Source organism: Nerophis lumbriciformis, linkage group LG10 (genome assembly GCF_033978685.3).
Source record: "Nerophis lumbriciformis linkage group LG10, RoL_Nlum_v2.1, whole genome shotgun sequence".
Lineage (NCBI taxonomy): Eukaryota > Metazoa > Chordata > Actinopteri > Syngnathiformes > Syngnathidae > Nerophis > Nerophis lumbriciformis.
This window is the reverse complement of record NC_084557.2, coordinates 52,288,192-52,301,285: the sequence shown is the minus strand read 5'-3', so window position 1 is coordinate 52,301,285 and position 13,094 is coordinate 52,288,192.

The following is a 13,094-nucleotide window of genomic DNA, read 5'->3' as shown; positions in this document are numbered from 1 at the left end:
GGGGGGGCGGGGAGGGGAGGTTTGATCCGCGGTTTGATATATGAAACAAAACAAAAAAGTTGTTGGCACGTTCAGTCCACACACAGCGTGGTCATGGCGAGCGGAGTAACGGAGGAGCTTGAATTGAATCGGTGTGTTTATAAGTGCAGATTCGGTTGTGCAAAACGAGGGTTTTAAACACATGCTGATAACGTGCTTGAGCCACGTTACGACATCCCGTCGCGCACCCACTTCAGCAATAAGATTGTGCCAGATCTTTATGAGCAGGAGAAGAAAAAACTATCCCGAGCATCATCTGTTGCGCTCATGACAGACGGGTGGACGTCCAGCGGAACTATAAGCGCTCACTTCATCACAGCAGACTGGGAGATGAGAAGACACGCCCCCTCTACGAGAGTCACCTTGCGCAGGTGCTGACACAAGCAGTGGAGGAATGGAAGATAAAGATATCCCAGTCACACGTGATAATGCCAAAAATCAAATAATTACAGAGAATGAGGCAGGACTGGGACCACAGATAGGTGCTTTGCACATGTAGTGAATTTGGCATCACATCTCAGTCAATAGGATGGAGCGCCTCTTTGGGAGGATCAGGAAGGTTTCTTACTTCCACCCAAGCACAACAGCTGCTCATGTGCTTAAGACAAAGCAAGAAATGCTAAAGCTGCCTGCTCATACATGATGTCCCAACGAGGTGGAACTCCACTTATGATATGTTGGAGCAGCAGGCAGCTATATACTCTGCATTGACCCACAACACCCTGAAGACAAATGTCACCCTGTCTGATGATGATGTGAGAGTGGCAGATGAGGTCCTCCAGGTGCTTAAACCCCTCAAAAGTGTTCCATCTCTACTGAGCACTGAAACTTCACCATCTGTGTCAATGATCCTGCCACTGAAAACAAGGATTCTACAATCCATGGCTCCAAGTGTGGAAGACAGCAGCATCACTCCAGATGTCAGGCTTTATTTCACTACCTATGTTTCAAGGAAGATGATGTTTCTTCTTATGTTGCACTTAAACTTGTTTTTTATTAATGGTCATTGGTCCAAGTTTAAAGAAAGGAGGAATGCCTTTTTATGTTGCACTGTTTTTCATTAATTATGTTAAAAGGAAAATAAAAATGGATGTCAAGTTGATCAACACATTGTATTATTCTCCAGTGCAATAACAGTACTGAAATGAAGGCAAAAAGGGCATTAATGGGAGCTTGAAGAAAAAAAGAAGTAACTAAATAGTTACTTTTCACAGTAACGCATTACTTTTTGGTGTAAGTAACTGAGTTAGTAACTGAGTTACTTTTGAAATAAAGTAACTAGTAACTGTAACTAGTTACTGGTTTTCAGTAACTAAGCCAACACTGGACACATGTGATCACTATGGCTTCCCCGAACAATGGTCTAGTACAGCAGTGACAGTTTCCCTTGTTGCGGTTTTAAAAGAAATCAGCCTGTTTTGGTTTGGATCAAAGTTAAAATGGTAGGCCGCTTATCCGAGGTCGGGTCGCGGGGGCAGCAGCCTAAGCAGAGAAGCCCAGACTTCCCTCTCCCCAGCCACTTCGTCCAGCTCCTCCTTGGGGATCCCGAGGCCTTCACAGGCCAGCCGGGAGACATAGTCTTCCCAAAGTGTTCTGGGTCGGACGTGCCCTAAACACCTCCCTAGGGAGGCGTCCGGGTGGCATCCTGACCAGATGCCCGAACCACCTCATCTGGCTCCTCTCCCTATCTCTAAGGGAGAGATCCACCACCCGGCGGAGGAAACTCATTTGGGCCGCTTGTACCCGTGATCTTGTCCTTTCGGTCATAACCCAAAGCTCATGACCATAGGTGAGGATGGGAACGTAGATCGACCGGTAAATCGAGAGCTTTGCCTTCCGGCTCAGCTCCTTCTTCACCACAACGGATCGATACAGCGTCCGCATTACACTGCAAAAAGTCAGTGTTCAAAAACAAGAAAAACAAATACACAAATGAGGGGTATTTTATGTGAACTAAGCAAAATTATCTGCCAATACAGAGAATGCTGCTTCTCAAAATGAGAGTGAAGGGACAAGTTTGACCCCACGCCTGCTCCTTATCTTTCTGGAAATGTGCTCTCCTGGAAACAATTCAGTTGAATAGCCAGGCTGCAAGGTCATCCTGCGTGGGTCTTTTAGAAATGTGTTTATTTATAAACAGTACAATATCATTAAGTCAATAATTGGTTAATTTTGAACGTGCATAAGAAAGTTAGACTGACGTATGTTTACACTGTTATCAACATGTTCGGAAAGGAGTTTATTTAACCCTTGAGTAACCTTTGACCCAAAAAAGGTCTTTTTTTTTCATCTAAGACTAATCCGTTAGATTTCAAGGTATAGACGGCTCAAATTTGGCCAACGTTATTCTTTAAAATGGCATCATGGCACCTTTTGCAAAGTTATTCCAAATAGGAGTAATTAATTCACTACACACTTAACCCCTTTGCCCATTTTGGTCACCTATTGACTCCCATTGTCATACTGAATCACTGACATGTTACATTCATTTTTTTTTTTACCATGAATACTGAATGAATCTAAGTATGTCCCTCGGAAATACAAGAAGAAAAACAAAAATTGGTTTTGGGTGTAATTACACCTCTCAACCACTAGTTCAGACCTGGGCAAATTTAAGTTAATGTTAAAGCATACTTGCCAACCTTGAGACCTCCGATTTCGGGAGGTGGGGAGCGGGGGCGTGTTCAGGGGTGGGGCGGGGCGTGGTTGGGGGCGTGGTTAAGAGGGGAGGAGTATATTGACAGCTAGAATTCACCAAGTCAAGTATTTCATACATATATATATATATATATATATATATATATATATATATATATATATATATATATACACATTTATACATACATATATATACATATATATATACACATATATATATATCATATATATATATATATATATATATATAATATATACACATATATATATATATATATATACATATATACATATACATATATATACATATATATATATACATTAGAGATGCGCGGATAGGCAATTATTTCATCCGCAACCGCATCACAAAGTCGTCAACCATCCGCCATCCACCCGATCTAACATTTAATCAGAACCGCACCCGCCCGTTGTTATATATCTAATATAGACGATGCAAGGCATTAGTGAGGTTATAAAGCTTTTGCCTGTTAAAGAAAGGAGACTGATCCAATGCAGCACAGACATTCGCGTGCCACGCTGTCACGACCCAGACGCACACCAGTGCGCAATCATATGGGAGCCGCGCTGAGCGCACCTCCAAGCGCGTCTCGCTGCCGGCGACGGCCGGGTATATGGGCCCGACGCTCCAGCGCCATCCATTTTCAGGGCTAGTTGATTCGGCAGGTGGGTTGTTACACACTCCTTAGCGGGTTCCAACTTCCATGGCCACCGTCCTGCTGTCTATATCAACCAGGGTGAGCCCCACCCCTTTCGTGAGCGCACTGCGCGCGGAGTGACCCCTGTTACGCGCCCCCGGCAACAGGGGTGGCGGGCAGGTAAGCTGCGCGGGCGGAGCGCGCGGAGTGACCCATGTTACGAGCCCCCGGCCACGGGGGTGGCGGGCAGGTAAGCTGCTTACCTGCTGCGCGTGACGCCGGCCGCGGCGAAGGCGGACGAGGCGGGGTGTCGGTGCGGTGGGCGCGGTGGTGACCCTGGACGTGCGTCGGGCCCTTCTCGCGGATCGCCTCAGCTACGGCTCCCGGTGGGGCCCTCTCGGGGGAAGGGGCCTCGGTCCCGGACCCCGGCGAGGCGTCCCTTCTCCGCTCCGTAAAAGTGTCCATCTCTTTTCTTTTTTTTCTTCTTCTGTTGTGGCATATGCTGCAGGTGCCTGCTCGTTTTTCGTATGTGGGTAACAACATTTAACTATGTATATATATTTCCTAATTGGTTTAACTGCCACCCGCCTGAATCTATTTAAAATCTAATTTTTTTTATTTCAACCACCCGACCCGACCTGCGGATAAAATCTAATTTTCTTTAATTTCATCCGCCCGATCCGCGGATAATCCGCGGACTCCGCGGTTGTGCCCGCAAACCGCGCATCTCTAATATACATATATATATATATATATATATATATATCTACATCCTGAAAATATGCAAACAAAACTGTGTTTAGATAATTGATACTTCAAACTTGCATAAATAAATATTAAGGAATATAACATAACTTGGCTTCTGAGAGCTTCAAAATGTAATGAATAAAATGCTAAAGTTGTTGATAAACAAGCAATTATTTTAGTAATAAAATATGGTCATTTTAAATGAATTATGATCATTTAAAATTAATTATTTCAAACATGTTTATTTTAATGTATAATTATATGGCTGGATGTAGTAAGGAGTCAGAAAAAATACAAATAAAAATACAATTAATTTTGATGTTTTTAGCAAAATATAGTAAAAATGTATTTCGTTTTTTGTTTTTTTTTAATTAGTAAATATATTTATTTTTAGGTAAGATAAACATAATACAATTTATCTCTAGAATGGATGATTTAGTTCTTGTCACCCTGTTGTCTTCCCGTCTGAAAAAAGACTGTTCTCACTCAGGTCCGCATGGAGCTGGAGGGGGCGTGGCCTCCAGCTCCGGCTGAAAATCGGGAGATTTTCGGGAGAATATTTGTCCCGGGAGGTTTTCGGGAGAGGCGCTGAATTTCGGGAGTCTCCCGGAAAATTCGGGAGGGTTGGCAAGTATGTGTTAAAGTACAATGATTGTCACACACACACACACACACACTAGGTGTGGCGAAATTATTCTCTGCATTTGACCCATCACCCTTGATCACCCCTTGGGAGGTGAGGGGAGCAGTGAGCAGCAGCGGGAAGTGTTGAAAGTTAAAAAAAAAAGAAAAGTATTTATGACTTATCTAAGGCTTTTATGAGTTTGACCATAAGGAGGAAGAGTGTGAGTTTCTGGAAAAACTGTTGTAGTTCCAAAAATAATATTAATGCATCAAAGTCTGCGTTGTTCTAAATTATTGACCTTTTAGAGGCTGTAATTACCTCATCTAATTTATTCCACTTTGCAGCTTGTTTTTTTTTTAAAAATGGCATATTTTGTGTTTTGTTTTTGTACAAAAAGTGCATAAAACATTAAAAGAACATTACAAATATGTAACAACTTTATATCTCTGGATGTATCTGAAGCTGCTGAAGAATTTAAAGTTTAAAAAAATAATCTATGATTTACTTTTTTTTTTGAGCGCAACTGTTTTTCGGCAAAGGAGGGATGGTAGTAGTAGATCGTAGTTCCAAAAATAATAATGCATCAAAATCAGTGTTGTGAATAGTTGACTTATTGAAGGCTGTAATTACCTCATCTAAAGTATTCCACTTTGCAACTTGTTTTGGGAAAATCTTGCATATTTAGTGTTTTTTCCCCATCATAAAAAGTGTTGTTGTTTTTACAAAAAGAGCATAAAACGTAAACAAAAACTATTACAAATATATAAAAACTATATGTATGGATACTGTGTGTCTAAAGCTGTTGAAGAATATAAAGCGTAGAAAGTTTGAAAAAAAAATAATAATATACGACTTACTTTAGACTTTTTTGTCACTTATAAGGGAGGGTGTGAGTTTTTGGGGAAAAAACTATCATAGTTCCAAAAATAATAAACATTTTTTAATGAATTTTTGACCTAATAATGGCTGTTCTACTTTGCAACTGTTTTTTGGAAATCATGCATATTTTGTTTTTCCCCATCATGAAAAAAAATAAAAAATAATTCTTACTAAAAGAACATAAAACATGATAATATTTGACTTAAGACCAGAGGTGGGTAGAGTAGCCAGAATTTGTACTCAAGTAAGAGTACTGTTACTTTAGAGATTTAATACTCAAGTAAAAGTAAGGAGTAGTCACCCAAATATTTACTTGAGTAAAAGTATAAAGTATGTTGTGAAAAAACTACTCAAGTACTGAGTAACTAATGAGTAACATACACACACATATCATATATATATGTATATATATATATATATATATATATATACATACCGGTACATACATTGATATATACAGTATATAATTTATATTTATTTATTTTGCCGTTTTTGTTTGCATGTTAAAGGTGTTTTAATGAATATACATGCATGTTTAACACATATAGATTCCTTTCTTTCATGAAGACAAGAATATAAGTTGGTGTATTACCTGATTCTGATGACTTGCATTGATTTTAATCAGACAGTAGTGATGATAACGTCCACATTTTCGAATGGAAGAGAAAAAAAGTCTTCCTTTCTGTCTAATACCACATGAAAGTGGTTGGTTTTTGGCATCTTATTTGCCCAGCTTCCATATTAGTTTTTATACACTTTACAAGAAATACATTGGTGGCAAACTCCGTAGCTTGCTAGCTTGTTTGCGCTGGCTTTCGGAGACTCTTATTTTGAAAGCGGAGGCACGATGGAGCGGCACTTTTATTGTGAAGACAGGAACTGTGCAGTCAGTCTTTAGGCTTTTGACGGGATGTACGGTTGAAATAAAAAAAAAAGGGTCTTTTTTCCTTCACACCTTTGATTGATTGATTGGAACTTTTATTAGTAGATTGCACAGTACAGTACATATTCCGTACAATTGACCACTAAATGGTAACACCCCAATAAGTTTTTCAACTTGTTTAAGTCAGGTCATGTGACCACCTGGCTCTGTTTGATTGGTCCAACGTCACCAGTGACTGCATCTGATTGGTGGAACGGAGTGAACGTCACCAGTGACTGTATTTGTTGAAACGCAGGCACTATGAAGGTCTGTCTGACAGACCAAAACAAACAAAGCGTGCATTAACAGATCGATAAAAATTAGTAGCGAGTAGCGAGCTGAATGTAGATAAAAGTAGCGGAGTAAAAGTAGCGTTTCTTCTCTATAAATATACTCAAGTAAAAGTAAAAGTATGTTGCATTAAAACTACTCTTAGAAGTACAATTTATCCCAAAAGTTACTCAAGTAGATGTAACGGAGTAAATGTAGCGCGTTACTACCCACCTCTGCTTAAGACCTTTTTGAGCGTGACCATTTTTTTGTCGCTAAGAAGGCTTAATGTAGTTTTAAATGAAGTGGACTGAAGGATGAATGAATCCCCATTCTATGTCACAGCATTACCTGCTAGTGTTGTTTTCTTTTAATAGGAGAGAAAAAACATACATCTGTGCAATAGTTTTTAGATCTGATTTTTCAGAAGAAATAAATGAAGACACCAATTGTGTGGTAAAATTGCGTTAATCTAATTTTTCATCTCTAACTGGCTGGGTGAAGTGTGGCTCTAAATAGGATGAAATATACCTAACAGTGTAAATATTCATAATTAACCTAAAGACGAGTCAAAAGGATGTTTTGTTACTGTCGCAGACAATGCTTTTTTTTTTGTGTGTGTAAGCAAATTTATTTATTACACGAGTTATGGAGAAATGAAACACATTAAGATGACATTATTCTAATACAAGTTACAGTGGGGCAAAAAAGTATTTAGTCAGCCACCGATTGTACAAGTTCTCCCACTTAAAATGATGACAGAAGTCTGTAATTGTCATCATAGGTACACTTCAACTGTGAGAGACAGAATGTGAAAAATCCAGGAATTCACACTGTAGGAATTTTAAAGAATTTATTTGTAAATCATGGTGGAAAATAAGTATTTGGTCACTTCAAACAAGGAAGGTCTCTGGCTCTCACAGACCTGTAATTTCTTCTTTAAGAAGCTCTTCTGTCCTCCACTTGTTACCTGTATTAATGGCACCTGTTTGAACTTGTTATCTGTATAAAAGACACCTGTCCACAGCCTCAAACAGTCAGACTCCAAACTCCACTATGGCCAAGACCAAAGAGCTGTCAAAGGACACCAGGAAAAGAATTGTAGACCTGCACCAGACTGTGAAGAGTGAATCTACAATAGGCAAGCAGCTTGGTGTGAAAAAAATCAACTGTGGGAGCAATTATCAGAAAATGGAAGACATACAAGACCACTGATAATCTCCCTCGATCTGGGGCTCCACGCAAGATCTCATCCCGTGGGGTCAAAATGATCATGAGAATGGTGAGCAAAAATCCCAGAACCACACGGGGGGACCTGGTGAATGACCTGCAGAGAGCTGGGACCAAAGTAACAAAGGTTACCATCAGTAACACACTACGCCGACAGGGAATCAAATCCTGCAGTGCCAGACGTGTCCCCCTGCTTAAGCCAGTGCATGTCCAGGCCCCTCTGAAGTTTGCCAGAGAGCACATGGATGATACAGCAGAGGATTGGGAGAATGTCATGTGGTCAGATGAAACCAAAATATAACTTTTTGGTATAAACTCAACTCGTCGTGTTTGGAGGAAGAAGAATACTGAGTTGCATCCCAAGAACACCAAACCTACTGTGAAGCATGGGGGTGGAAACATCATGCTTTGGGGCTGTTTTTCTGCTAAGGGGACAGGCCGACTGATCCGTGTTAAGGAAAGAATGAATGGGGCCATGTATCGTGAGATTTTGAGCCAAAACCTCCTTCCATCAGTGAGAGCTTTGAAGATGAAACGTGGCTGGGTCTTCCAGCATGACAATGATCCCAAACACACCGCCCGGGCAACGAAGGAGTGGCTCCGTAAGAAGCATTTGAAAGTCCTGGAGTAGCCTAGCCAGTCTCCAGACCTCAACCCCATAGAAAATCTGTGGAGGGAGTTGAAAGTCCGTGTTGCTCGGCGACAGCCCCAAAACATCACTGCTCTCGAGAAGATCTGCATGGAGGAATGGGCCAAAATACCAGCTACTGTGTGTGCAAACCTGGTAAAGACCTATAGTAATCATTTGACCTCTGTAATATAACCTTTGTTGGCAATAACAAAGTATTGAGTTGAATTTTTGTTATTGACCAAATACTTATTTTCCACCATAATTTACAAATAAATTCTTTAAAAATTCTACAATGTGAATTCCTGGATTTTTTTTTCACATTCTGTCTCTCACAGTTGAAGTGTACCTATGATGACAATTACAGACCTCTGTCATCATTTTAAGTGGGAGAACTTGCACAATTGGTGGCTGACTAAATACTTTTTTGCCCCACTGTATCTATCCATCAATATAATGATATACTACATGTACATTATATTTAAAATCACAGCACACTGAATGTTGTTTTAATGGCTGGTGTTAGTGTGCAGCTGGGTGAAATGAATATGTAAGGAAATAACTTCATGTTCTGTCTTTAAATAAGGTTTAATAGATGATAATGTTTGTGTCCGAGGAAGGAGAGAAAACATGTCCTCAGTGGGTAATGTTTTACAAAGTTTAATATGTAATTGGGACACATATAAACATTAATTTGTTCCCTTCAACCACTATTGGTAATATGTTAGCACGGTGATTGATGGCTGGGTTTTATTTCAATGAATGAATGAAATAAGTTTATTTGGGTCATATAATCAACTATTTTGTGTGAGCAGTTTAACAGTACAGATTAGACATATTTAACAATCATACACATTTACACACAAAAAGAAAATAAAATTAAATTAAAGCTGCAAGCAGCATTGGTCGGGCCCGCATATTTGGCAGGTGCTAGTCCTAACTGTCCCAATACTTTTGTCCAGTGATAGTAATAAGCGTCCCAATACTTTTGTCTACTTTTAGTCTGAAGTGTCCCAAGACTTTTGTCTAGTGTACCTACCTTGTCTGCATTGTGTGGGCACATTGGTGCTTCCTGCTTTTGAGCAGCCATCTTGAAAAAAGCGCAGCGGTTATTTGAAGGGTCATAAAATCAAAACCGGAGCAGGTATCACAACTCTTTCGCCAACTTTTAATCAGAAGGGTTCGATCTCTCTCCTGTGTTAGTTTGAAGCCGAAACAACAAACCGGCTCAGAGGAGATAATGTTTGAAGAAAGGTGACCGGTTTTTACAAAAATGTTGTGTTGAAGGGGGAATAGCAAACTTCCTGTATATTTTTGCTGGGGGTTGTAAATTTATGAAATGTAGGTCTAAGTGAGACCTACGGAGAGGTTTTTGTTTCATGTCTCTCCGACCTTCCCAGTGGGAGTTACAGGCAGTTTTGTCATTTTTGTCTTCCGAGGAGCAGTTTTTTCCCCGTTTTATTCAAAAATTGCTGTAGAGCGCAATTTTTAAATTTGGGGTTAGGTTTCTTTATTAGATCGCAATTTTTGCCAGTCCTGATGTGTGCGTTCAGTTCGGTGAGTTTTGAAGCATGTTAAGGGGGTCAAATTACAGCTCAAAGAGGCAAAAGTGACTGTTTTTAGTACTTTTTTGTCTTGAAGGGGGAATTGCCAACTTCCTGTTGATTTTTGCTCGAGCATATACAATTATGAAAGGTAGGTGTAAGTCAGACCTACATAGAGGTTTTTGTTTCATGTCTCTCCGAACTTCGTAGTGGGAGCTACAGGCAGTCTAGTTTTGTTTTCTTCCTAGGGGGCGCTAGAGCGCAATATTGAGTTTTGGGGTTCGGTTTTTTTATTAAAAGGCAATTTTTGCAGGTCCTGATGTGTGGGTCAAATATGGTGAGTTTTGAAGCATGTTAAGTGGGTCAAATTAGTGCTCAAAGAGGCGGCGGTAGAATAAAGAAAGAATAAAGAATAAAACCTTAGAAATTCAATAGGTCCTTATGTCCCATTGCGGGCCCTAATAATAAAACCTTACAAATACAATAGGTCCTTATGTCCCATTGCATAAGGACTCCCTTTGGGAGTCCTTATGCAATGGGCCATTGCGGGCCCTAATAATAAAACCTTACAAATACAATAGGTCCTTATGTCCCATTGCATAAGGACTCCCTTTGGGAGTCCTTATGCAATGGGCCATTGCGGGCCCTAAAAAATGACGGAAAAAGGAAAAGGCTGAAGCCAAAGCTTATATTTGCCTATCCTATACTAACACTGAAAATTAGATTGCCTGGAACATTAACGTTAAAAAAAAAATCAATGGGATGAAAGTAATTGTTACTATATTTTATCATTTTCAATTATTTCCTTAAACCTTAACAAAGAACTAAATGTCTTCAGCTCATCACTGAGCTTGTTCCACCATTTAACTCAGACCTGGGCAAATGAAGGGCCCGGGGGCCACATGGGGCCCGTTAAGCTTTTCAATCTGGCCCAGCCAGACCTTACCCAAATATCTTTTTTTAGATTTTTAAGATGTAAAGTGTAGCTGCCATTATGATGTGCACTCATGTTTACTTAGATTTCCGTTTTTGCAGTGTTCTCATTATTATGTCGATATCGTTTGAATTGGACCATGTGGAACAAGCACATAAAGCATACTTGCCAACCCTCCCGGATTTTCCGGGAGACTCCCGAAATTCAGCGCCTCTCCCGAAAACCTCCCGGGACAAATTTTCTCCCGAAAAACTCCCGAAATTCAGGCGGACCTGAGTGACGTGTTGACGACACACAACAACAGTGTCTACCGTAAAGCAGTTCGTCTGCCGTAAACAGCAATGTTGTGACACTTTTAAACAGGACAATACTGCCATCTACTGTACATGCATATGTGACCCACCCATAATGTGTCACATTTTTGTGTTGATTTATTTATTTTTATTTTGTGGTTTGAATTCGTTTTTGGAGCTGTCATTACACATTTATCAGTATTCACATTGGTCAGTAGGGGGCAGTAGGGCGTTTCTTCCCAATTGAATGCTATCACCTGCAGACCGGAAGTGTCTTGTCATTCTGATGAGCGCGACCAGTCTGTGAACAATTGAAACGTCCTGTGTGCTTTTTCCTCCTGTATAACAGGTTAGTTTTGGTGAATCAACTCACTGAATAATATCCATGTGATCTTTATAAGTTTAAGTACACATTCTGATGGTGGAGCCTAACTCTAAAGTGTTTGTGAGTTGTAGTTTGTAAGTGAACACTGAAATTCAAGTATTTATTTTATTTATATATATATATATGTATATATATATATATATATATATATATATATAGCTAGAATTCACTGAAAGTCAAGTATTTCTTATATATATATATATATATATATATCTGCCCCACGCCCCCGCCCCACCCCCCACCTCCCGAAATCGGAGGTCTCAAGGTTGGCAAGTATGACATAAAGTGCAATGTCACGCTGCGCTTGGCAATTTCAGGCCAGCAGTTTGGACCCCCCCCCAAGTGTGTGTGTGTGTGTGTGCGAGAGATGCATTCACCAATCCTAAACATAGTGGTTTGCATGGTTAAAAAGTCGCATTGTACCTTTAAACAAGATGGTCGAAGAAAGAAGATATAATAGCATGTTTTATTCCGTCATTCTTCCCACTGACATGCCAGTCAAGACTAAGCAACATGTACATTTTAAAGTGAAATAACACCAAAAAGGTTAAGAGTACAGCTCTGTTGACACCTCATGACAATATAAGTGACAGATTGAAGGCAGCTATCAAGTTGCAGATTCGAAATTAAAGTCAGGCTTCATTCCATTTGTCCACTCTCATGCACAAATATGCACCTGATTTCCCCTTAAACACCTCCTCCCCTCTGATTGGCTGTAAGGGTACGGGGTAAAAGTGGGCGTGGCTACTGAGACATGTCCTGTTTGTTGTTCCAGTAGGCGAGGTGCTTTGGGGATTGATGTGGGTCTGCAGCCTGGAGGAGCAGTACGGGTCAGCTGAGAGCACAGATGTGTACACATCAGCAACTATATATATATATATATGTGTGTGTGTGTGTATATATATGTGTGTGTGTGTATAAATATGTGTGTATATATATATATATATATATATATATATATATATGTGTGTGTGTATATATATATATATATATATATATGTGTGTGTGTATAAATATGTGTGTATATACAGGTAAAAGCCAGTAAATTAGAATATTTTGAAAAACTTGATTTATTTCAGTAATTGCATTCAAAAGGTGTAACTTGTACATTATATTTATTCATTGCACACAGACTGATGCATTCAAATGTTTATTTCATTTAATTTTGATGATTTGAAGTGGCAACAAATGAAAATCCAAAATTCCGTGTGTCACAAAATTAGAATATTACTTAAGGCTAATACAAAAAAGGGATTTTTAGAAATGTTGGCCAACTGAAAAGTA